Here is a 27,755-nt window from a genome sequence, read left to right as displayed (position 1 = left end):
AGAGAAAGCAGATAAACTGGCAATGTTAGACTGAGGCTTAAGTGGAATAAAAGGAAACTAAAAAAAGTAAATGGGCAGCACAAGGGAGGGAGGAATTGTTTTCTAACTAGAGAGGCAATAGCTGGGGTGGAAGGATGAAAGTAACTAATGAGGGGTATCGACAGAAGGAACAGCATAGGCAAAATGTTAGAGGCTCTTCCCATCCTCATTCCTGGAAGTGACAACAAACATCTTGGTGTGTAAATATTTACTTTTCTTTAAGGAAAGTAGGAAGAGCTTCAAAGAGTTTCTTTCCTTCAATACTTATTTTTTAAGCATCTTCAATGATCCCTGCAACCAGAGTGTAAATTTTTTGAGTGCAGGGAACAGATCTGTTTTGTTCCATGGATATGGAGCTATTCTGGGTGTCAGGAGCATAGAAGGGACTTAGTAAGTAGAAGAATTAATTTCCTTAAGCATGAACAAAAGTTGTGAGAAGGGAAGACCATAAATCTGGAGAAAATGTCATAAGAGACCCAAGAGCTCAGTAAAGGTGATAAAAGATGCCTTTACAAAATTTTTGAGAGCGAGTGGAATTCTAAGCTAAGAGAACTCCATAAGCAAAGGCCCACAGGTTATAAGCACAACACATATTCAAGGATTTTGGCTTTATCATGAACACAGTTTGATGTTACAGGTTTTTGACTATATAACAGAGTACTTGCATTCAAAGGTAGAGAAATAATTTTGGAATCAGAATCAAAAATCTTACCCTTGAACTGTTTGTATCACCTAGAATTTTGATTTATCAGTAATTCTTGAATTATATTGTAAATTTCCAGAGATGTGACCCTAATCAGAATGAATTTTAGGAGCATTTGTCTATCATAAGCAGGATGCAGAGGGATACAGGGAGAGGGTAGAGGCATGCTAGGCGGCCATTAAACTCACCAAGTGTTTAGTGGGAGGGTCTGGACTGAGCTGTGCTGAAGAAAGAAAACTTACAGCAAATGTATTCCCTTTTGAAATGAAATGCATTTTTCAAACTCAAGTTTGAAAAATAAGTAACATAGATTTTCCAATATCTTTATTTTTACAGATTTTATTCACACATATGTGGCTAGGGAAATGTGTGATGACAGTTCCACATGGTAGAAGGAGTAGGTATTGCTTATGTATCTTGGCACCACCCTTCACTGTCTCAGCTGGATTTCATTATTAAGTCTCAGAGAACCTCATTTCCTTCCTCTCTACAAAGGAGGTGAAATAGCACCTCAGGGTAGTTGTGGACATTAAGTAAGACTTCCCATGCAGAGCCCTCAGCACAGTACCTTGAGTGTAATTAGTGCTCAGCCGTGGTGACCAGGGTTGCCCTTATTGTCTTCTTCATCATCGTCGTCGTGTTATCGTCAGCAGGGGAGGGAGCAGGCGTATAGAACAGTGGAATGAGGAAGGCTTCAGACCAAGCCGACTGTATCAGTCAAACCCCTGGCAGAAACAGATGTGACACATAAATAGGTGACTTGGAAAATAATTTAATAGAGAAACAACTATATTTACAAAGTCATGAGCAGACTATAGGGAAAGAAAAGGGTTAACATACCAACTCCTCTTCTTTAGAAAGAAAGGAAGGGCTCCAGTTATCAGCACGAGGCCTGAAGGGTCAAGAAGAGAAAATAGTTACTGGAACTTGGAAAGAAACAGTCATGTGGCAAGAGCCACCCCTAGGAGCCATGACCTTTGGCCAGCCCTCAGAGAGTTAGGGAAGCTGGGGAATCTTCACCCTGACCTCACTCTCCTCCCACCCCGCAATCTTCTCCCAACACTTCCCATGGGCATGACCCGACCCAACCAAAAGTCAGAGGGCAGAGGGCCCTGGGAAGCAGTCCATACAGGTCAGTGTCTAATACAGAACATGAAGGCATTAGGGAAGGGTGGGGTGCAGAGCAAAACTGGAGGAATCAATAGAGTTGATCCAGCACACACACACCCAGCTTTGAAGCTACTTTGTCACTTTAGACAAGTTGCTCAGTTTCTCTGTGCCTTCAGTTGCTCACTGTAAAACAAGGGCAATAATATTAGTTATGCAGGTCCTCATAAACATAAACTCAAAGGATTTTGGAAGTCTGGAAAGTGCCTAGCAGGTCCCTGGAAATTGGTAGGCTTCAGTTAATGTTCCCCAGCCCTCCCCCAGCAGATGACACACTCTGAACTTGTGGCAGTTATATAGCCTTCCTGAGTTCCCCAGGAGCAGTGTAAGAGCTTCTCTCATACCGTGGTCCGTAGGCCATGTGCTTTAGAGCCACCTAGGGTCCTTTTGAACAGGCAAGTCCATGTCCCCCACCCCAAACCAACTAGATCACGAGCAGAAGGTTTGGAATCCTCATTTCAGACAAACTTCCCCAAGTGATTTTCATATACCATGAAGTTTGAAGAACCACTGCCCTAGAAGTCCATATTTCTAATTGTGCTCACTTGAGTAAAGTATAGGTGAGATTTATCTTTGCTTGGCAGCCATTAGGTACCGTTACAGCCCATCAGCTCCGTGAGAGGGGCTATCAGACCAGGATGCTAACAGTCTGTCTTGTGGTGGTAAGCCATGCTGATTTTCTATTTTCCTGGCTTCATTAATACTTGAGGAGCAATGTTCTCAGGCTTTTAATTAAAAATTCTCTAATATTCAAACTCAAATCATTTTCTAGTTTGGATATGGGCCTGGTGAGTAGTCAGATTTTACCTTTTCCCCTTTCAGAGGAAACTTAATAAGCAAAGCAGAAGCTGATAAAGGGAATAAAGCTGTTTGAAAGCGTTTTAGATGAGACTAGGTCAACTCCAAATATAAACAGGAAGAAGGGAAAACTTAGGATAAGATCAGAGGATCAAGGACCTTGCTTTAATTTAGTAAGAAAAGGTGTAAGAAAACCCATCAGGAAAGTCAGGAAAAACACCAAGCTTATGATTTGGGTGCTGAATTAGGATTCAGATCGGCTGCCATAAACAGAGACTTGAAATTACAGCCGCTGGACAAAAAGGGATTTTATTTGCTTCTCGTGTGAAACTGCAGAGGCAGATCAGGCCTGGGGTGGTGGTTTTAACTCCACAAGCTTTTCAGGGTGTCAGGCTCCTTCCAGCTCCTGGTTCTGCTCTCCCCAGAATGTGACCCACATCCTCCGGTTCCAGCATGGAACTCCAGTTGTCGTATCCATGGAGAAGAAGGTGCAGAGTATGGAGCAGCTAACTTTTAAGGAAGGTTTTAGACTCTGCCAGTCAACACATAGAAAGGGTCATTTTGGCCAGAATTTGTTCACATGGCCATACCAAAGTGTACAGGAGACTTGGAAATGAAGTCACAGCTAAATATTCCATAATGTGGATACTACACTGAAGGCTGCTAAGAGTCACTGCCAGAGGTTCTGCACCTGAGAAACTTTGGACCTTCTTTTCCCAGCAGAATAGTTATCAGTTAGGTTTTAGTCAGGAACCCAAAATCACCCCAGGTATGTTTAGAAGGAATGTAATGAAGGGAATTGGCAGCACAACTGTGAAAATGAGGCAACCCAGAGATTAAGGAGAGTGGGAAGCTTCTACCTTCTCTGGGCCTGGAAGAACAAAGGGGGAGGCAGCACTTGGAAGGTAGGGTTGTCTGACAGAACTCAGAACCCCAATGGGCAGGACGACATGCAGCCACTGCCCAAGATGCCACCAGAAGCAAAGTGATAGAGGAAAAGATAAGCTGGCCTTTCCCTTCCTCTGCTCTTCAGTATCCTTCTAGTACCTAATTGGCTGAACTACCTGAAAACCAGAGAGCAAACGAGTCTGGAAATGTGGTTCCATGCAAACAGAGCAAGCAAAGAAGAGTACAGCATGGATCTGAAATCTAACGGGTGACTGGAGCAACAGCCAAACCTAAGTTATAGACCAGGATAAACTACCAACAACCAAGACTTTGCTGGACGTTATTTCTGGATGACGTTGAACAATTTGCAAAGCAAAAGAGAGTGCTTCTGTTAAAGCAGGGACTTAAACAAATCTTTGTGCATCAGTGTTCACAGCGGCATTATTCACAATAGCAAAAAGGTGGAAATAACCCAAATGTTCATCAACAGATGAAGAGATAAACTATACACACACACACACACACACACACACACACACACACACATATGTATGTATGTATTTGTGTGTGTGTGTATGTAATGGGTTATTGAACCATAAAAGGAATGAAATTCTAACCCATACTACAACAAAGATGAACCTTGAAAACATTATACCAAGTGAAATAAGCCAGACACAAACGGACAAATACTCTGTGATTTCACCTATATGAAGTACCTTGAATAGGCAAATTCATGGACACAGAAAGTAGAATAAAAGTCACCCAGGGTTGGGGGTTTGGGGACAATGTACAGTTACTGTTTAATGAGTGCAAAGCTTCTATTTGGTATGATGTGAAAGCTCTGAAGATGAATAGTGGTGATGGTTGCACAACATTGTCAGTGTACTTAATGCCACTGAATTTTACATTTAAAAATAATTTAAGTAGTACATTTTTTAAAATAAAATATTTTAAAAGGTAAGGCATAAAAATAAAGAAGGTCCTTATGTTCCCCGGTTTATTTGCTGATTGCAGAAACCTTGGTGGAAAAGGTGAATGTTGGTAATAAAACAGTAAAAGCTAATGGACAAAACAATGGGATCAAAAGACCATGAAGACTTAAAAACGAAAATCAAAACTCCCTCTGTTTATAAGATTTGTTGTGAGGTTTCAATAATACTTTCTGGGGAGAGAATATTCTTACCTCTTTCCCAGAGTGAACTTGATATGGTCATGAAGCATAAGCACAACTCAGAATGGAAAAACAAAGGCACCATCAGAGGTAGGTAGGTACTCTTTCTATAATAGGGAGCATCTGAAGACTTCAAAACAGGTGCTCTCACAAAGGAGCAGAAGAGACGAGAACCTAGAAAGCCTAAAAGAGACCCTTTGGAGAATGGGGAAAGGTTCAATTTCTGAGTGACACAAGGAGTGGAAGGGGTAAGGACACACTCAGCTATATCAAAAGCAGCCCAGAAATGTCACTGACAAGCACTTGAAGGTAGTTGTTGGCTTTTGTACCCAAGATCATTGGCTGCTTAGTGAAGGCCATTTGTGTGAATGGAAGGGTAATCTGAACTGGGATGGGATAAGCACAAGGCCTTTTCTGCATTTCTCCATTTGCTGGCTCAACACAAGTAGTATACAAACCCTATTCCCAGAACTATGCTGACAACACTGATGATGGCGACACCAAATTAGGAGGTAAACAAAATCCATGTTAATTTCAAGCTCCATTAGAAACACAGGCTGGGAAAAAAACCAACCTCTGCCAAATAGAAAGGGTCAAAATTGGAAGGGAAAGAAACTTTCTTTTTGCGATCCTAAGCCAGCACTACCAACATTGAAAACATGGGAGGGTTCTGTTTCCTCTTTCACTTTTATTAATCATAGAATATTTTTAAAAGCACTCTTGTTAATGTTTCCTCTAATCAGGTATGTGAGGTGATGGAGTATAAGCTGCATGCCCTTCCTCCTGGAAAAGGAACCCATGCATGTTTGGGTTATAGCCATATGATTCTATTCCAGAGCTGTCTTCTATTTTGTCTCTTGCATGTAATTTTTTTTTAGAACTTCCAATAATGTTTATGGCTTTGGCATAATGTCTAAGTATTATTCTTTTGAAGACTCCACAGCATAAGTTGTCTCTGATGTGAAATTGGCATAACATAGTCTTGTCTAAAGAGACCTCAGGCTCTTTAATCCCTTTGTAAAATGTGTTGCATATCCCAGATCAAGCCCAGGAAATGCACACATGTCTTTCTCTTAGTTGCTTGTGTTGAAGGGATGATATACAAATGAAAACAGATATCTCTCATAAGTTCTCTTTTATGTCCTGGCAGTGAGCATTCTGGATCTTTGATGATGGATGAGTCTTCATTTGTAAATTTAAAGCCATATGTATTAACTTAGTTTCTTTCCAGGCATTTTGCATTAGTGAGCATCACATGCAGCTTTATAATACTCCAATACCAGATGCCTGGTTATACTGTGGTTCAATATATGCAGGAAGAAAAGAGATAAGAGAATGTCACCATAACTTTTTGGCTAGGTAATTGGTCAGAAGTTCCATCCTACCTGGAGGCAAGAGATTGGCCTTGCTGATTTCTCAGGCTCCCCTTTGAAGATTTTATGATCCTATGTCATCTTTTCCAAGAGGTACTAAATTTAAAGAATCAGTCACTAAATGCAGTCGTCTACACTCCCTTTCCCAAACACTAAATAGGTATTTTTAAACACACTCGTGTACACATTTGACGAACAAGAGATTTCCCTTTTGAGAATGGAAATAAAGTCATTACTAAATTACATTACAGGACTGAACTCCAGGTATTAGTTACAGTGGAAAGTAAGAAATTGTACGAGACTCTCTTCTTAGAACAGGATATGGATTATGACCTGAATTTAATTAAGCATTGCTTATGGTACTATGCAGGCTGGCACTTAATTATATTCAGTCTCTCTCTTCTATATTCTACTTCTTATTATTCTCCAAATGTTTTGCATGCTTATCTTGTTTTCTCCAGCTCTGTGTAAACTCTTCGAGATCAGAGCTAATGTCACATGGTAGATACTCAAATAAATATAACATAAATAACTTAATGAGCAAAGGAACAGATATACCTACAGATTCAAGATGCCATCATTCACATTTGAGATGTGACCTGAGAAATTCACGAAGAGAGAACAAGTGAGGATGATCCTGTTCTTCCCTGGAAAGAGTCCAAGTTCTCCTCTGGCTTCCTTGAATGACATACTGGCTTAATTTTTCTCCCTCTGGTCCTTTGCCCTTTTAATCTACCTCAGCAAAAATGCTCAGCTATATGATACTAGAAAACATTATGAAAAGCTCTTCCATATTCCAGCATTATGTATTTATATACTTAGTTTATTATTGGCCTTAGCTTGACCTTGCTGAATTTTTTTCAGTTCCCACTGTCATATTTTCTGTGTGTTGTCTTTGCCTTCTTTGTGACATCTCATTAAGGGACCTGTTTTAAGTGAGATATTCCTAAAATGCAAATCAAGGACTCTCTAAGGGTAGAAAATTTCTCTAAGAAAAACATAAGAAACTAGTGGCAGTGGTTATGTCTAGAAAGTGTAGAAATGTGGAAGAGGAGAATGTTTACTTTTCGTTCTGTAACCGTCTATGTGGATCATTTTTGTCCATGAGACTTTATCGCTTTTATAATCTATATACTGGTTAGAAAATAAAATTTAGTTTGGTCATGATACATGCCAACCTAGCAGGATCTAAAAGTTTTAATGAAATATTAATGCAGTTTTGTATATGCTTATTACAAATAAATAAACACTCTTGTTTCAAGATACAACACTTAATGAATCCAATATTGCATCCTTTAAAGCGTCTCGTAGGTGTCTACAATTAAATACCAGTCCGTGATGTGTAGGCAGATGATAGCTGACCTTCTTTTCTACCTGTAGGTTTAGCTTTGAATCACACAACTCCAGTGAGCAAAGGTGTTTCAGTCAAGAGGTCAGGAGAACCACTTCCATCATGGCTTCCCATATTTTCATTCCATGTTTTTACTCTTGCAGTGTTGATGGTGTAACACATTTCACAGGTTAGGGGTCCTCCATCTTGATTACAGCTTGCTAATTATTCACACCCGGTGGCCCCAACACATTTCACTCTGAATTTCCAAAATTTTCTTTCTCTTTAAGGTTTTTGTGCCATTTTTGCCCCAGGGTTTATTTCCATGTCACTCTATTTGATCTTGCTTCTAATTTGTCATTAGCATTCCTATACTGGCTTATTTGTTCTGACTTTCTGCGAATGGTCCACCATGGTTAGACATCTTTTAACCTTTATGTAACAAAAACTGACAAATACATAAAATTATTTGACTCCATAAATGAGTGTTCAAAATGCATGCAGTTTCTTGTAAACATCTTTATGTCTTAAGTTCAAAATGGGTGAGATGTTTAAGTTTGCATATTGTAGAGGTTGATTTTAATTCCAAGTGTAGTGAGTGTATAAATGCTCAGAAGCCTATACAATTTTATGTATGTGCACTGTCTGTAATACATAACATTTTAAAATTAACAAAAAAAAATATGTGAAAGACATTGGCTAAATAATCCCCTACCCCAGTGGTTCTCCAATGTGTTTTGGTTCTTCACACTGCATCGGAAACTCTTGAAGGGCTAGTTGAAACCCCAGATAACTGAACTCTTGATTCAGTTGATCTTCAAAGGAACCTTTGAATTTTCTTTCCTAGCAAGATCCCAGTTGATTTTGATTCTCTTGATCTGGGATCACACATTGAGAACCACTGCTGCATGGCCCCATTCCTGCCTATACCTATCTTGCTGAATTTCACCACTCATCTACTTGGGTATCTGCTGGGCTGTGGTACCTCATTCACTTGTCAGTCCTCCTCTGCAGGCCTCCATGCACGTCACATTGCATAACTTCAGCAGACTTCTAGTCAAACTCTCTTCCTTCTGTTATGCAGATGTTGTATCGTTGCCCCTCTAATGTCTCTCACACCCAGAATTAGACCCCAAAAAATGACTTTTCCCAAATACACCCTATGAAAACATGCATTTCCCTCAACCCTGTTATTGCCTACTGCCCCACAATACCTTATGTAAAATCAAAGCCTCAAGATTACAGAAAATAGATTTATATTTTAAAGCAGCATTCATTTTTCTCATTATAAACAAACTATTGAAAAAAATTTTGAAATTAAGAGTACACACAGAAAAATTCATCTTTGATACAAGCCTCTAGCCAAAGATAATGTCATATATTTATGTAGTTTATAAGCTATTTATTGTCATTTCATTTATATATGCCCAGCTCTTTAATATTCTGTTGCATATTTATTCAGACAATACAAACAAATGTTGCTTCTGATTTTCGTTTTATTGTAAGTAACAATGAAATGATCATCCCTGTACCTAAATTTTGTATACATGTCTGATAATATTTTAAGGTAGATTCTTTGCAAGGGAATCCTTGGTTAAAGTGTATGAACAATTGAGATAAATACTACAAGAAAGAGCTAAGATGGTTAAATGCAGTATGTTCAGCAAGAAGTTCACTAGCATAAGGAGAAATGAGCAGATGAATGCTGTTTTCCATTATAAGCATTGCAATTGACTTTTTCTGTTTAGATATTATTATGATTTAAAATAAATATCGAATTATAAAAATCATTTTATTTTTCCCAAGTTAAACACAGTTATACACTCAAAAAAATTATATGAACATTTTAAGGAATTTAATTTATATCCCCATATTGAACAAACTGCCCTTCTTAAAATTTATAATAATTTACCCTCCCATCAAGACTGTAAAACAGTTCCCTTCCTATAAAAGCCTCTGCAAACTAAGCATTTCTTTCTCCTTCGAAACATTTTCTAATTAGGTTTAAAATGGCATGCAACTTTAATTTGCATTTATTTTCTACTGATAATGTTCAATTGCTATCTTATCTGATTTACTGGCCATTTATATTTCTCCTTTTGGCTTTTTAAATGAACATACCAAAGCTTGTACATCCAATGTATGCTGTCCCTGTGAAATTAGTCACTTTAAAAGGTATTGTCTTTATATCAGTGACATGGCCATGACTTAAACATTTGAGTAACTCTTCTTTTTGAATGACCATCAGAGTCCAAGTGACATTCCTTTGAATATATTTCTTAGGATGGGTTACATCATCAAATGAGGGGAAAACTACAGAGCAACTGCTTGGTGACAACCTCAGTTTTCTTTCATGTCTCCTAAGCCATCCATGAAAACTACTGTCAAAAATTCATTCAGTTACATGCAGAGCCTTGAGAGCATGAGCAGAATAAATGCCTGGTTCTTGAAAAGCATGACAGTCATTTGAATATCCATTATGGAAGGCTTATCACTGCATCCAGCTCATTATTCATGCACTTCATATTTGATATATTTATATTAATTAAAAATTGTCCATTACTCTGCATGTCAACAGGTTATGTAACCTTATACATGCAGTCTTATACATAGTAGGTACTCAGAAATTGAATCAAGATTGTGGACTTGAGCTTATTTTTAATCAGAATGTCATTCATCCTAAGAATTTTTGTCTGTTTTATTTACTGTTGTATCCCAGGTGCCTAGAAGAGTCCCTAGCACAGACTGGGTGGTCAACAAATATTTATTGAGTAAATGAATACATGATGAAAATATAAATGAATGAGCAAACCAACTCTTAACAATTGGACAACAAGACCCAAACTTTGTTAACCTTATTTTGTAAGACAACACAAGATGGCAAATCCTTTTGAAAAATGCAGGTTAAAAATACATGGTAAACGTCCAATGGCACTGATAAAAAGGTCTAACCTTGGCTCTGTCAGGGAGTAGTTGTTAAGTCATTCACTCTATCCGTGCTTATTGAGTACCTACTATGCGCTCTGTACTTTTTTTTCTCCAGCTTTATTGAAGAATAATTGAAAAGTATATATACATGATTTTGGTATACATATACATTATGAAATGGTTGTCAAGATCAAGATAATCAATACATCCATCATCCTACCTAGTTCACTCTTTTTTTTTTTTTATGTGGTAAGAATGCTTAAGATGTACTCTCAGCAGATTTCAAGCATACACTAGCAAATTATTCACTATATTCACCATGCTATACATTAGATTCTCAGAACTTACTCGTCACAGAAAGTTTGTACCCTTTGACCTACAATTCCCTGTTCCCATAGACTCCAAGCTGACTCTCTGTTTCTATGAGTTTGACTCTGTTTCAGATTCCACCTAAGTGAGGCCATGCAATATTTTGTCTCTGTCTCTTTCACTTAGCATAATGCCCTCCAGCTTCATCTATGTGTCATAAATAGCAAGATTTCCTTTTTTGTGGCTGAATAATATTCTGCAATCGGTGTGTATATGTACCACATTTTCTTTGACCATTCGTCCATCAAGGCACTGAGGTTTCTGTATCTTGGTTATTGTAAATAATGCTGGAATGAACATAGAGTACAGATATCTCTTCTAGATACTGATTTCATTTCCTTTGGATATATTCCCAGGAGTGGGATTGTTAGATCACATGGTAGACCTATTTTAAATTTTTTTGAGGGGCTCAAAGCAATAGCATAACCAAGGGATGGTTGGTCAAAGCCCTGAGCCCAGACCCAGGAGGCAGGCACAGTGCAGGGGAAGCTCCGGTCCCTAGAGATGGGGAGGTACTGGAGATCAGGACACAGCAGTGACTCAGGTCCACGGGGGAAGGTCTCACCTCAGCAACAGTTGAGGAGATGTAGTGGCAGGGACTCTGGGCAGCTCCGTGAGTGGGATGGGTATTGGTGAAGACTGGAAGGGTCCTCACAAAGACTTCTGATGTCCCTGGTCGTGACATGAATTCCTGGGGTTTCCCTGTCCTCCCTTTCCCTGTAAAATCCCTCTGAGGGACTTCCTATTGGTGTCAAGCTGATCTGGACTGGGGACTGAGATGATGCAGGTAAAATGCTTCCTATGCTTTTCTCTGCAGTCTTCCTCAGTTGAAGGTCCATTCGAAACAGGGCTTTTGCCCCTTCCTTGTAGTCCTTTATTTTCCCAGAGCTACTTTCATCAGTTTATAGTCATTTATGTGTTGTTTTGTTGTTGTTTGGGGATGAGCACTGGGGCCTCCTAGCTCACCACCTTGCAGGCGCCAGTCCTGCACTGATCTTGGATGAAGCCTGGAGATTCATGAGTGTAACATATGCGGGCTGTGCCCTCAGGGAACTTACAATCTACTGAGAAAGATATTAATCAAGTGTTCCTACAAATAATAGGGAATTAACAGATTTTGTTAAATGCCAGGCATATAAAGGTTTACCTGGTCTGAGAGCTCTAGGAAGTCTTCTTTCTCAAAGGAAAGAATAGTTGAACTATATATGAAGGCAGAGGGAGCATTTTGAACTCAAGTTCAAAGACAAAAAAATAAGAGCACTCTGTGTTGGAGAAATGGAGAAAAGATGAGCATAGGGAAGCACAGAGACAGGATAGAGAGCATTGAGAGATGGAGCCGGAGAGAATGTCTTTGTAGCTCTTCGCTGTCTCAAGGGAGAGATATACTGACCCTTCCCAGCAACATGGACTTGGTAACACCTGTGTGGTAGGCTTATTGTGAGTATAAAACATATCTATAGTTCTTTGCTTAATGTCTGGCCTATAGGAAATGCTCAGTTATAGTCATTTTCTTTTATTCTGTGTTTCCTTGTATTACCTATGTTTTGAGTTCCTTTAAGGCAACAGCTTGGTCTGTATTTCGATTCCCGTAGTGCCCATCTGATAAACGACAGCTGGGTTGCCATTATTATTACTATGCAGTCCTTTGTATCCTAGGATTTTAATATGTTTTGTACTTAAGTTTTTATTTAATAAAAATTGCTGTGCGTTTACAGTACTAAATTGAGTTTCTAGCATCTGATACTTTCATATTTGAAATTACGCATCTTTGTTATCCATTGATATTTGGGATTCATGCAGTTTAGACATGGTTTTATTTTCCAGTAAGTATAGTATTGGTTATTTCAGAGCTTCAAAGCATCTCTAAGATTTAGAATGCTGAAAAGTGTAATCTATATATATTGAACTGCATCATATATTTGCATCCCAGCATTTATCAGGTGGCTATTAAAAAGTGTATAAATACAGAGATTAAATGAATGCATAAAAATAAAAGATACCCTTTCACAATAATTTGCTGCTCAACAACAAAGCAGTAATTTAGAGCTCTGACCTTGTAATTCAGTTGATTAGAGGAATCCAATTCTCTTTTTATTTCATGTTATGTTGTATCTAATTGATGGAGAAGTCTACGTGAATCAATGTGCCAAAAATTGACCTAGACAAACTCCATTTATTTTGTGTCGAAATGACTTGTATGTCCTGTTTTCTCAATTTTCAAGAAAAAAAAAAAGGTTTATTCTTTCTAATTACCAAAACTGCAAACTAACGCTAGGTGTACCTCTCATAAAATTGCACAATAAAGTTCCCGCACTCCAAATTTTGCTGCCAGTTCTGTTGACAATACACATTACAGAGCAGAATGAATCCCAGTCTTCCATCCTGGTCTTCCTTAACTAGATGAGTCTAAACAATTCTAAAAACACCCTTAAATCCACTAAATATACTCAGACCTAACCAGTTGCTCAGAGAGCAAGCGGATCAGGGAAGAAAGAAGGTCCAAAACATCACTTTTTTTTTGCATAACCCGGCATGATTCTTTTCTTTTCTGATTACTGATGGTGGATACAAGATAATATTTACCCTCCATGTATTACCCACAAGGCTGTTTTGTTTTGTTTTTCTTGTCTTTTTCATCCTTCCTCTATTATTAAGAAGTTAAGTTCCTGTTTCCACCCCTCAGTCACTCTTACAGATATGGTTTTGTGTACTGGCCTATTCATAAATTATGAATGTCACATTGGAAAAAAACTTTCAGAAACAAGCCCTCCTGATGTAACTACTGGTAATTTCAGCCAAGCTTCAGGGTGCCTGAAACACTTCAGCTCTACTAGTGAAGAAGGTCACTGCAGCTCTTTTCTGCTAGGGAAACAATTAACTTTATGTTCTATTCACTGATGATGGCACACATCAAACTTGGTCATGTTTGTTAAAAACACTGTCAGTCTTCTCAGCCTGCTCAGCTCAGGGGAGAGTCAAGATGTATAGCCAGGCTGCAGAGCTTTTGTGTAGAAATGAAAAGATTTGTAGTCATCGAACAAGAAAATGGTATTCCTGGCTGTTGGTCTGGAAGGAAGAGCTTTTCTCTCCAACGTTGCATGGAAGGCTCTGCTTATGTCCCTGAATGTCAGCTCACGCCTCATTGCTGAACAAGCATATTCCCCACCTAACCTGACAGGCAGACATGTCTGCCATGAAAGCAGGCTGCCTTCTGATTGGGAAGCAAGGATACCCTGATTTGGGGGCCAATTCTGTTAAACTGAGGAGGTCGTGCTGGGTGTGGGTTTATTATCAGCTTTGAGATGTGCCTTCAATACCAGAGAAATCAGGTGTGAGAATGGTCTGGTTTAGCTGACTTGTGTCTGAGGACTTAATTGTATGAGAGACAAAGGACCTTGTTTCTGAGTGACCTAAGAGGGGGGATCTCCCCCTGGAACACCTCCCCAGGTCCCTTTCCCTCTGCCTGCCAATTCTCCATCTCATCCATCGTGGAGACCTGACTGAGCCCGTCAAGTGGTTGTGAAGGCAGTTGGGACTGCGTGCCAGAGCAGGCTTTGAGCCCTGTGGGTAGAAAATATCACCAGTTAGGACCTATGATCTGACTGCACAATGGGGGTGTTTTGCATTTCACATCTTCACACATCTGGCTCTGATTTTCACCAAAGCGCTTAAAAAAAATAGACAAACTGGCTGTGGAAACCCTAAAGAAGATAAAATTTCCAAAAAGGATAAATTAGAACATGTATTTCAAACCCAAATATAAATTGACTTATTTTCTATTGTCTTTTCATTCACAAATATTGGTGAAATGCCTTGGCTGTGCCAACACTAAAGTGAGCAAATCAGACATGTTTTCTGGCCCACGGGAAGCTAACCATCAAAGTAACATTCCCTTTGGTTTCCATGAATCATCAGAGTTGACTGTATATGAATGTATAGCCTTAACACTTCAAACTCGCTATTTTACTTCGTCTAAATATCTTATGGCTCTAAATTTCAGCATTTCGTGTGTAAAATGGGGTCTAGATAATTCTTAAGGTATTTAGAAATATTTAGCTGGGCTCTACCATTAGCACCTGTATGGTCTTGGGGATGTTACTTAATATTTCTGAGTTTCAAACACTGCGATAAGTAAAATGAAATAATGCCCAATTTGCAAAGGTTTGTTTTTGTGTTTTTTAAATGGAATAAAGAATTAAAGTCCAGCCCATTCTAATAGGAGTAAAGAATAGAAGTAGCTATTAGTGCTGTTTTCCTGTGAATCTGTAAACACTGCTTTTGATCCAAGGATTCCAGGACATGTTTTATTAGATTTACCAAAATCCCCTGATTCCGGCATGTTGCAGTTTAGTAGGCAAAGAAGTCAGTTTCTAAAGCATGACTCTGCAGCATTTTTCTCCTTTTATGGGCCCACATGCCGAAGCAGAAATAAAAGAGACATATATTGACTTTTGCCTGGTAAACAGATGCTTGCATAGGGTCCAGTGCTGTATGCCTGACAGTAGTCACCAAAGAGTCAGCTACACGGTGTTGACCCATTAACCAGATTCTGAAGTCCCACTATTGTTGTTTCAAGCAAGCAAAACACATGGCAGTTTGCATAGGTCTTTTATGTTCCTCTCGCTTTTTCCTTTCATGTTAGAAAAATGACAAAGGTTTTTTTGGGGGACCGGTACTAAATGGTACTATGTGATAATAAATACACTTCAGGAAGTTAGTGAATATTTCCCTTTGGAGCCAAGGACACATGGCAATCAGGCCTCTGAAACATCAGCCAGACACTGGAAACCCTCATGATTTGGTTTCATTAAAGATACCAGAGAATAATTAGACCATAAGAGGAATTCTGTTTTCCATTCCCCAAGGACTATGATTAGTAAGTGACTTTCCATGTCATTCTTTTTTCCACTTCCTGTTTTTTGCCCTTTGAGAGAATTATTTGCTAAATGATGGGAACAAATAGAATGCGAGTAGCCAAGAACTCTGAGCTCTTCTGACCCAGGGAATGCTGCTGGTCTCCATCTTTGTCCACCAGATCGAGGCCCTCCTGCTGGTCCAGAGAGGCACTCTCTTTTCTCTTCATCTAGACAGCCAAAATGGTAGAACTTTGGCATCTTTCTTTGCATTGTTAATCTGGGAAAAATAAAAAGGAAAGAAAAAATGTATGTGTAGAGATAAAGTGAAGTTACTTTGTTAGTGTCCCTAACAAATAGGTGCAGTGAGACATTGTCACGAATAGGAAAGACTTCTAAGGCTTTCATTGTACTAGGAACTGTACACAATTGAAATATAAATGTGAGCCAGCATTTCAGTTAAGCTGCCTATTAAAATAATTAGGCCAGTGAAGTGAGGAGTATGTAAGCCGAGGAAATTGTGAGGTTTGGTTAAAATGCTCTCACTGTAGGTATATGCAGAATTAAATGGGAAAGGAGTTGTAAAGCCATGGGTTTACTAAATAAAAACTGTTCTACACTGAAATTCGAAAGACACTGAAGAAGAACTACAGAATTTCTTTTTATGTTTACAGATTTGTAATAATAGAAATCCAGAGCTGGAAAGGATTTTTGAGAAACCATTTCCAAACAGGCCACCACCAAGTTCCCATGTAAAGCTTACTTTTCCCTATGTGTTTCACTTTTTGAAAGATTCCCCTTGGTTTGCAGTTAAGTGACAATTAACTTGATTTCCCAATAAGTAAAAACATGATCCTCTGATTAAACTATTGGATTTGCATGAAATAACTAGTGTTACCTCTGTCCATTAATAAAATTTAAAGAAAAGGAGCAAATAAATGTGACATTTTAATTATCCTATATAATCTTATTATGGGTAAATGTATGATTTCTGTTAGGCTTTTTCTGAAAAACAAAAATAAGGCAAGGAGGCCACTGCCACCTTTGAGGGCTTCTGGTTGGGCACCACCAAGCTATTCCAGCCACTTAATTGTATGGTGAGTTTGATAGCCTGACCTAAGACTGTACAGTTTAATACAAGGTCAAGACTAGCATACAGGTCTCTCAGGTTTTAGTCTAGCACTCTGTTTACCACACCACCACTTTATAAACCTGCGAGGCTGGGGAGTTTTGAATGCTATTAATTCCAAGATTTTAGAAGTGCAACTGCATTTGAAAGACCATGTGGAAATAACACCATAGTAACCCATTTTCTTCTCTAAATTTCTCATTATATTTTCTTAATATCAAATTGGTCACTTTTTATTTTAGGTTTCATGTGCCATGCTGTTACATAAGGGCCATAATTTCTATTAGTTGATCCACTGTGAGAGCTTGCAAGTCATTAAATCTTCCTTATCTAAGTTCTTTTGTATGAAAAGTACCACCTCCCAAGCCCATCTGTTGGATCCTGTAAACCTGTAAGGCACAGGGAAGCTCAGAAGACGCCTCTCTTTAATTCAAGTCAAGATTGCTTCTTTCTGATCACAGCTGCATTGGGAACCCAACTCTGTACTCTGTGTCTCAAAGCACGTCAGCCAGTAACTCACCTGTGCTGTTGGGGACTTAATAACAAGAGTATGTGAGAATTATTTGGGTCCATACTAAGTATGTTAGAACTGCATCCTTTCAGAACTTTAGGAGTAGAGATGGCATCAGAAAAGTGATAATATAAAAGCTGTGTGGCCAAGAATAAGAGCACTGGTGACAGCACCTTAGAAAGTGTCAGCAGCCCCTGAACCTGGTTAGCAGACCGTAAGCTAAGAGCCCATGAGTGGCCGCTCCATCACACCTGGCAGCAGCCTATTTTTAGACCACCTGAGCAGGCAGTGAACACATGGAAGAAGGTTGTTCTTTCATATCAAAGCCCTTCAGAAATGTGGAGCCTGAGTACCACAGAGGCCCCCCCAACATACAAATTACACTGGAAAAAACAGACGTTTAACCGCCTGCCATTTTGAGCTGTGGCTGCCAAGAAATCTCTCTCCCAAAGCTGTTACAGAGGACATTTGTGAGATCTAGCAGGTATCTCTCCCAACCTATCAATTAGGAGAAGAGCAGAGGCAGATGCGATATATTAGATAGCTCTAAGATGGATTGCTCTGAAAAATCTCATATTGGCAAGAGTAATTCAAGTTGCCAGGAATCCAAAGTTTGCCATGTGACAGCCCCAGAAATCTGACAGGGTTTGACCAGTTTACTCTGCTAAATGAAACTGCTGAGATGACTGTCATGAGGTGATTAATAAAGTGCATAAATCTTAACTATGGGGAAAAAAAGAAGATGAATTGATGCATGCATATATTGGACATGTAATGAAACCAAATTGAAGCTACCAGGATTTGCTAATATATTACAGAAAAACAATACCATGTGAAGTGTTCCTCACTGGTCTTGTGTGGTTGTTCTTATTTTGAAAATGACCAGGAAGACATGGTTGGTTTTCTTTTTCTTTTTCTTTTTAAGAGACCTAAACTGGCCGCAGAGCAGGAAAGTATTGATGACATAGTGAATAGGTGCCCCACCAGGGCATTTATTCGTTGTTAATAAATAGCACTTATCATTTGTTGTTATTTCCCCTATGTTAATGGAGCTAAAAAAAAAAAAAAAGGATTGGTTCAGCTTCTCTCAAAGCTGCTATTGAATGCTGTTAGTAATCATATACAAAGTTTTGGTAGTTTTCAAAGTGATTAGCACTCCAGCACAAATAAACAATAAATGGGCTCTCATATTTGAAGTTATTTTTTTCTAACTAAATATCTCTGTTCTGCTATAATTATGTACTAGTCATTATAAAATTAAAAATCATTTTAAATGAATGGAATTTTTTTAAACAAGCATTTGTGTCTTGCTAATTATTATGAACTAATTATAGTTCATAATGGTCTTCAAGGAATCTGAAATCACTGTCTTAGAGCCCTAGTCCCCAGTGGTTGCAAGTTACAATACCAAGAGGAAAAAGTTTAAAAAAAGAAATTGATGGGAAAGAGAGTCCAAAGCAATCAAAATCAGAATTTTCATGACTCTGAAAAGATCTGACGTTTTGGAGGTCACCACAGAGAGCTGTGCAGGGTGATGTCATAAAAAATCTTTGTGGTCCCCTGAACCTGAATTTTATTCCAGTGCCACTAGAAACTAACTGTGACCTCTGGCATGTTGTTAGTACCTCTAAGCCTCAATTTTTGCATTTGTAAAATGGGTAATAATATCTACCTTGCAGTACTGAATTAAAGATAGTGTCTATAAAATTTTTAGCACAGAAGCTGGAAGCATAGTTAGTAGCTATTATTATCATTGCTTTTCATCATTCCCATTGTTATTTTTGTGATAGAAAAATTAACTACTGCTCAGAGGCCCAAGCTTTATCATCAGGACAGTCAGTCCATGAGGTCTCATGACAGGGTTGTTTTCAATGGCAAGCTTGAATCTACCAAGAACACGGGGTTTAAGTTAATCCAGAAAAGCAGAAGTTTTCCATGTTATTTTCCTATCTTTGTGGGCCAAGGCCCAGTTAAATGTGGGTAGAAAGTGTGACTGTACAGGCCATATATTTATTAGGGGCTTTCATATAGACCAATAACTTCTTGAAAGCCATCCATTCATAATTTCATGGAAGTCTACAACTTGGCTAACACTTCCTGAGGACCACAAGGAAAATATATGAGTAAACAACAATAACAAAACTGAAACATCCAACAACATCAGGAACCACCCTCAAATGTGCTTCGTGAGTGACCCTTTCCCCCAGTCCTCTCTTTCTTTACTATTTATTACATGTGAATATCATGAGTTTATGGTAGTAAAAACTGGACACAAGTCAGGAGGCAGTGGTGATGTCAGTTTCCCTCTAACTCCCAGCAATATGCCAACTGTTTTCATCCATTAACTGTTTCCTTTTAGTATCCTTAGCTTTTTGCTCTTGATTTAGAAAACATTCTTCCTTAATTTCTTGGTTCCAGGTACTAACTTTGCCAATTGGTTCTTATATTCCAGGTACTAGGTGCTTCCCTTATATTATCTTAATACATCCTTTAAACAATTCAATATTACAGCCAAGAAAAAATTCTTCAGAGTCATAGAGTTAGTAAGTGCTAGAGCAGGGATTTGAATGAGTTCTCTCAGGTACATGAAACCAGGCTACCTTCCTGGCTCTATTCAGCATGGTAGGTACTGATTGGTGATTTCAGATGGAATACCTATAACCAAACATTGATTCTACATATAGACACTATGGTGTGCACTTATGCTGTGGATGCTTAATCTGACTTCTCCAAACCTCCCTTATCATTCTCAATGATCTACCTGGTTCTCCTGGTGCACAGGTGTTGATCTCGAGTGGCTAATCCGACTGACTCTCATGCGCTCCTTCTTCCTCCTCTGATCCAGCCTTCATACTCAATATCCTCCTGATCCAGCCACCCAGGATTCCCAGTTAAAAGGAGCAGGAGAAGCCTGCCAGTTTATGACACATTGCCCCAGGCATAACGGAAGAAAATGTTCTCATCTTAATAGCGTAAGGGAGTGGTAGTGTTGGCCTTTATGTTTTGTTTTGTTTTTATCTGGGTGGGTTTCAGAAGGAAAAAAGAAGAGGGATTGATGAGAAACAGGAAACAAACAAAACATATCCAGAGATGAGTAGCTCCAAAAAAGACAAAATTGCCATCCTTAACTGCGTCTCAGACAGAAGAAGAGCCCAACACAGCTTTCTAACATATGCTTACTCCCCTTACCCCCATCCACCAAATTAAAGCACCACAACTATACAACCAGCCATAGTGTGCCTTTATCCAAGGATCAAACAAACATTCTGAAACAGGGTCATATTTTTACAATAGTAAAATATGGTAAAAAATAGTAAAAAAAATGGGACTAGGTCCCATTCAATCTCTACAAGCACTCTGTGAAATGGTAAATTATTATTCCCAGCTTACAGACAGGAATGCCAAGTCTGGACAAATGTAAGCAAATTGCCTATAGTCACACAATCATAAAAGAGCAGACCTGGTATTGAAACAACACTATATTGTCTCCAAAGCCTGTGTCCATTTCCACTATGCCACATTCTCTCTGGCATGAAAGTCTTTCAAGCATGCCATTCTAAATCAGAGGGTCTTTTCTAGATGAATGGCAGTAGAGTGGAGAAAAGGCTTTGGGGAAGTCTCACAATGCTGCAGCAACCTGAGAAAATAACACTCGTTCCTTCTTTATTTCATGGCAGTGTTCAGAGTTCATTAAATACAATGAACCTTCAAGCTGCTGTTTAGAGTGTTGGGCTTTTTCTGCTTCTCTGGTTCTTAAAAAGAAATCCCCTGTATTCTCCCCAAAGTGTATGTAATCGCTATAACATGGGAACTCTCAGATTTCCCATGGAATGTTGATTCAAAACTCATGACTGCCCATGGCGTGATTTGAGCAATATGGATTTACAAACCACTCAGAGTTGGGAGATCCAGTCCCAAAGTCCACCCACACACCTGGCTCTTTCTTGTGACCATTCCTGAACAAACATGGCTAAGTGCAGGGAAATTGAATAGGACATCAGGAGGAGCCTGCCTGAACAGTACAAGGCCCCACATAACATAGACTTCTGCACCACATGGAAATTAGAGGGAACTTCAGTCAGGTCATTTATCTGCCTATGATCATGTCATTTCCAGTAAAATCAATGAATTTTTATCTGCTAGTTTTCCAAGATTCTCCCATAGACTATTTTGTAGAAAACAATGATGCTGAGTATACATATACCACCTCTGACAATTGCAATAAAATTTAATGAATTCTCCATCTTCATGCCCAGGTATTCTTGATGTTTCATTTTTCTCTAGGTAGAAAGTGAAAGAGGGGCTATTACACACTCCTTAGGGATGAAGATTGGAGGGGTTAGGGATACATTAGGCAATCAGAATCACTTACATGTCAATCTAATTCTTGAGTTGTTCCAAACAGGATATGCTGATTCTTGCTCAATTCAGTGTGAAAATTTATAGAAAACATTACTTGAGGGAAGTTATGAGGTCATCCTAGCCAGTTCTGCCTTAAGCCAGGTGCACACCAAACTGTAAAAGACAAAGAGATTGGATTATTATTTCATCTGTCTTAAAGACATGTAAGGAACCTGGAGCTTTCTTTATTTTATCATAAAAAAGGGCAAAAGGGACCATTAAAGTTGCCCATAAAGAACCCAAAGGAGTATATTTGGAAAAGCTTCATTTAATGAGCTTGGTGGATGGAAGATTTGGCAGTCTTTTAAAGTCACCTTTATTTACCCATTTTAATCACATGAAAACTATGACTCAGAGTCATCTTTGTTCTTTCAAAATGAGCACCACACCTTCCAGAATGTCATACATTTTTACTTTAGGGTGCCAGCAAGCATCTATAAGCCAGAAACCACTATGTATCCATGCTTAAAATTTCTGAGTGGGAACATATCATAAAAGGGAAAGTTTTCAAATGAAACTCCCCAATAGAGGAAAAAAGACGGTGGCATGAGAAGTGTGGCAGAAGTCTCCTCCCAAAACCACATATTTTTTTAAAACAAAGCAAATGCAACTATTCCTAAAAGAGTGACCAGAAGTAAGAGTACACCAGTCAGTCTACATCTGGGAGAAGTGAACATCTCACAGAAAAGGGTAAAGTAAAAAAGCCATGACTGGGCAGGACCCAAGCACTCCCCCAACCCCAGCTCACCATCAGGAGGAAGAGAATCAGAGAGGAGAGGGAGTGGAAGCCCAGGACTGCTAAATACACAGCCCTAGAAAACTACTCTGGGAGCACAGACCCACATTGCATGGTGCTCTGGAAATTAGAGGGGGTGAAAACTGAAGTCAGAGACTAAGACTGCAAACAGGTTCCCACAAACGGCCCCCCTGGGACAAAAGAAAAGCAGGTGCTTTGAAAAACTCCTCAACAGTCAGAGAGCTGATAAAGGGGCAAGTGTTTAGAGAGAGAACAGGTGGAAAAAATCATCCCAGCAAACTCAGCCCGGCAGGTAGTGAACTTTCAGAAGATCAGGCACCCCCATCCCCCTGGTTGGCAACCCGAGGTCCCTCAAAGCGATAAACAGCCTGCCGCTCCTTCCTCCCCAGTGGCACACATGTGCAAACCCACTGTCCCCGCCATTGCTGCAGACCATACAAAGGGCAGCCCCGCCTAGAGCAAATACACAGCTTAATGCAGAGGCTTCTCCCTGCATGCAGCTGTCTGGCTCTGAAAGTGGAGACAGGCACAGCCACCAGGAACCAAGAAAGGACTTTCTCCTCATGGCAGACACCTGCGCCACTCGCCTGTGACCCCCGCTATCACCCTAGGCCATCCCAAGGGCCACTCCACCTACAGCAGTTTAGAAGATCAACCCAGAGGCTTCTCCCTGCACTTGGCTAACTAGCACAGACAATGGAGACAGGCACTGTGACAAGGAAAAAGGGACTTTGTCCTCCCAGCTGACACCTGCGCCACTAGCCTACAACCACTCCAGGACTATGAAAAGGCAGAAGAACCTTGTTCAATCAAAAATGCCTCAAACACCAGAAAGAGGTCTCTGTGAGACTGAAATCACCAATCTTCCTGAAAAACAACTCAAAATAAAGGTCATAAGCATGCTAATGGAGTTACAGAAAAATATTCAAGAGCTAAGGGACCAATTCGGGAGGGAGATAGACACCTTAAAAATACAGTAGCTGAAATGAAACAAACAATTGAGGGATTTGAAACCAGATTAGATGAGGTAGAGGAGAGAGAATAGAAATTAGAGAACAGTAATACAAAGAAGTTGAGGCAGAGAGTGAAAAAAGGATCTCTAGGAATGAAAGAATATTAAGAGAACTGTGTGACCAATCCAAATGGAACAATATTTGCATTATAGGGGTACCAGAAAAAGAAGAGAGAGAAAAAGAGAAAGAAATTGTCTTTGAAGAAATAATTGCTGAAAACTTCCCCAAGCTGGGAAAGGAAATAGTCTCTCAGCCATGGAAGTCCACAGATATCGCAACACAAGGGACCCTAGGAAGACAACACCAAGACATATAATAATTAAAATGGCAAAGATCAAGGACAAGGACACAGTATTAAAAACATACAGAGAGAGAAAAAAGATCACCTATAAAGGAAAACCCATTAGGCTATCATCAGATTTCTCAGCAGAAACCTTACAGGCCAGAAGGGAGTGACATAATATATTCAATGCAATGAAACAGAAGGGCCTCGAACCAAGAATACCCAGAAAGATTATCATTAAAATTTGAAGGCAGGATTAAACAATTCCCAGATAAGCAAAAGTTGAGGGAATTTACCTCAAAAACCATCCCTACAGTGTATTTTAAAGGGACTGCTCTAGATGGAAGTGTGCCTAAGGCTAAATAGCTGTCACCAGAGATAATAAAGCCACAGCAAAGAAAGTATACCAATTAAATACTAACCAAATGCAAAATTAAATCAACTACCCACATAGTTAGTCAAGAGTTGTGCAAAGAGTGCATAATATGACTCCTAACATATAAAGAGAGGAGGAGGAACAATAAGAAGGGGGTGAAAAAAAATCTTCAGACTCTGTTTATAATAGTGTTATAAGTGAGTTAAGGTAGACTGCTAGAGAGTAAAGAAGCTGTCCCTGAAACTTTGGTAACCACGAATCCAAAGCCGGCAATGGCAATAAGTACATATCTATCAATAGTCACCCTAAATGGAAATGGACCAAATGCACCAATAAAAAGATATAGAATTACAGAATATATAAAAAGGCAAGACTCATCTATATGCTTCCTACAAGAGACTCACTTTAAACCCAAAGACATTTACAGACTAAAAGTGAAGAGATGAAAAAGATATTTCATGCAAACAATAGGGAGAAAAAAAGCAGGAGTTGCAATACTTGTATCAGATAAAATAGACTTCGAAACAAAGAAAGTAACAAGAGACAAAGAAAGACATTATGTAATGATAAAGGGGTCAGTTCAACAAGAAGATATAACCATTATAAGTATCTATTCACCCAACATTGAAGCACCCAAATATGTACAACAAATACTAACAGAATGAAAGGGGGAAATAAAATGCAATGCATTCATTTTAGGAGACTTCAACACTCCACTCACTCCAAAGGACAGACAGAAAATAAGTAAGGACACAGAGGCACTGAACAACACATTAGAACACATGAACCTTACAGCCGTCTATAGAACACTCTACCCAAAAGCAGCTGGATACACATTCTTCTCAAGTGCACATGAAACATTTTCCAGAATAGCTCACATACTAGGCCACAAAAAGAGCCTCAGAAAATTCAAAAAGATTGAAATTCTACCAAACAACTTCTCAGACCAGAAAGGTATGAAACTAGATATAAATTGTACAAGGAAAACAAAAACGCTCACAAACACATAGAGCTTAACAACAATGGATCAATGACCAAATTAAAACAGAGATCAAGCAATATATGGAGACCAATGAAAACAACAACTCAATACTCCAGCTTCTGTGGGATGCAGCAAAGGCAGTTATAAGAGGAAAGTATATAGCAATTCAGGCATATTTAATGAAGGAAGAACAATCCCAAATGAACAGTCTAAATTCACAATTATTGAACCTGTAAAAAGAAGAACAAATGAGACCCAAAATCAGTAGAAGGAGGGACATAATAAAGATCAGAGAGGAAATAAATAAAATTGAAAAGAATAAAGCAATAGAAAGAATCAATGAAAGCAGGAGCTGGTTCTTTGAGAAAACGAACAAAATAGATAAACCCCTAGCCAGACTTATCAAGAAAAAAAGAGAATCTACACACATAAACAAGAATCAGAAATGAGAATGTAAACATCACTACGAACACCACCAAAATACAAAGAATTATTAGAGAATATTATGAAAAATTATATGCTAACAAACTGGATAACTTAGAAATGGTCAAGTTTCTAGAAAAATACAACCTTCCAAGACTGACCAAGCAAGAAACAGAAAATTTGGAAAGACCAATTACCAGCAACAAAATTGAATCAGTAATAAACAACTACCCAAGAACAAAACCCCCATACTGTGGAATTATATTGGACACTTAGAGAAGACATATTACCCATTCTCCTTAAAGTTTTCCAAAAAATAGAAGAGGAGGGAATACTTCCAAACTCATTCTATGAAGCCAGCATCACTCTAATACCAAAACCAGGCAAAGACACCACAAAAGAGGAAAACTACAGACCAATATCCCTGATGAACATAGATGCAAAAATACTCAAGAAAATATTAGCACCCTGAATTCAAAAACACGTTAAGAGATCATACATCATGATCAAGTGGGATTCATCTCAGGGATGCAAGGATAGTACAACATTTGAAAATCCACCATCATCATCCACTACATCAATAAAAAGAAGGAGAAAAACCACATGGTCCTCTCCATAGATGCTGAAAAAGCATTTGACAATATTCAATACACATTCATGATAAAAACTCTCAACAAAATGGGTATAGAGGGCAAATAACTCAATATAATAAAGACCATATATGACAAACTCACAGCTAACATCATATGTAACAGTGAAAAGCTGAAAGCTTTTCCTCTAAGATCAGGAACAAGACAAGGATGCCCATTCTCCTCACTTTTATTCAATATAGTACTGAAAGTTCTAGCCATTGTAATCAGACAGCACAAAGAAATAAAAGGCATCCAGATTGGAAACAAAGAAGTTAAACTCTCCATTTGCAGATGACATGTTATTGCACTTAAAAAACACTAAAGAATTCACTCCAAAACTACTAGACCTAATATCTCAATTCAGCAAAGTTGCAGGACACCAAATTAATACACAGAAATCTGTTGCATTCCTATACACTAATGATGAACTAGCAGAAAGAGAAATCAGGAAAACAATTCCATTCACAATTGCATCAAAAAGAATGAAATAACTAGGAATAAACCTAACCAAGGAAGTGAAAGAACTATACTCTGAAAACTACAAGACACTCATGAGAGAAATTAAAGAAGATACCAATAAATGGAAACACATACCATGCTCATGGATAGGAAGAATTAATATTGTCAAAATGGCCATCCTACCTAAAGCAATCTACAGATTTAATTCAATCCCTATCAAAATACCAACAATATTCTTCAACAAACTGGAACAAATAATTCTAAAATTCGTATGGAACCACCTAAGACTCCAAATATCCAAAGCAATCCTGAGAAGGAAGAATAAAGCAGGGGGGATTTTGCTTCCCAACTTCAAGCTCCACTACAAAGCCACAGTAATCAAGACAATTTGGTACTGGAACAACACCAATAGACCAGTGGAACAGAATAGAGAGTCCAGATATTAACCCAAATATATATGGTCAATTAATATATGATAAAGGAGTCATGCATATACAAGGGGGAAATGACAGCCTCTTCAACAGCTGGTATTGGCCAAAGTGGACAGCTACGTGTAAGGGAATGAAACTGGATTAGTGTCTAACTCCATACACCAAAGTAAATTAGTAAATTCAAAATGGATCAGAGACCTGAATGTAAGTCATGTAACCATAAAACTCTTAGAAGAAAACATAGGCAAAACTCTCTTGAATATAAACATGAGTAACTTTTTCATGAACATATCTCCCCAGTCAAGGGAAACAAAAGCAAAAGTGAACAAGTGGGACTATATTAAACTAAAGAGCCTCTGTACAGCAAAGGACATCATCAGTAGAACAAAAAGGCATCCGACAGTATGGGAGAATATACTCATAAATGACATATCCAATAAGGGGTTGGCATCCAAAGCATGTAAAGAGCTCACATACCTCAGCAAACAAAAAGCAAATAATCCAATTAAAAAATGGGCAGAGGATCTGAACAGACACTTCTCCAAAGAAGAAATTCATATGGCCAACAGACACATGAAAAGATGCTCCACATCTCTAATCATCAAAGAAATGCTAAGTAAAACCACAGTGAGATAACCTCACACCAGTTAGGATGGCCAACATAGAAAAGACTAGGAACAACAAATGTTGGCGAGAATGTGGAGAAAGGGGAACCCTCCTGCACTGCTGGTGGGAATGT

At 38.8% G+C, this 27,755-nt stretch overlaps 1 protein-coding gene and 1 long non-coding RNA gene across 9 annotated transcripts in view; one reads left to right on the top strand and one right to left on the bottom strand.

The window, feature by feature from the left end:
* SAMD12 (sterile alpha motif domain containing 12) overlaps positions 1-27,755 on the top strand; it is a 392,988-nt gene that overhangs the window by 289,289 nt on the left and 75,944 nt on the right. The gene's annotated exons all lie outside the window — the stretch shown is intronic.
* Positions 991-22,963, bottom strand: LOC140847982 (uncharacterized). Its single transcript, XR_012128385.1, has 3 exons — positions 21,632-22,963; positions 1,583-1,634; positions 991-1,467 (listed from the first exon to the last, which is right to left on the bottom strand). It is a non-coding gene; the product is annotated as an uncharacterized lncRNA (long non-coding RNA).

The sequence above is a fragment of the Manis javanica genome, chromosome 2, assembly GCF_040802235.1.
Source record: "Manis javanica isolate MJ-LG chromosome 2, MJ_LKY, whole genome shotgun sequence".
NCBI classification, from domain to species: domain Eukaryota; kingdom Metazoa; phylum Chordata; class Mammalia; order Pholidota; family Manidae; genus Manis; species Manis javanica.
This window is presented reverse-complemented; position numbering and strand designations above follow the sequence as displayed.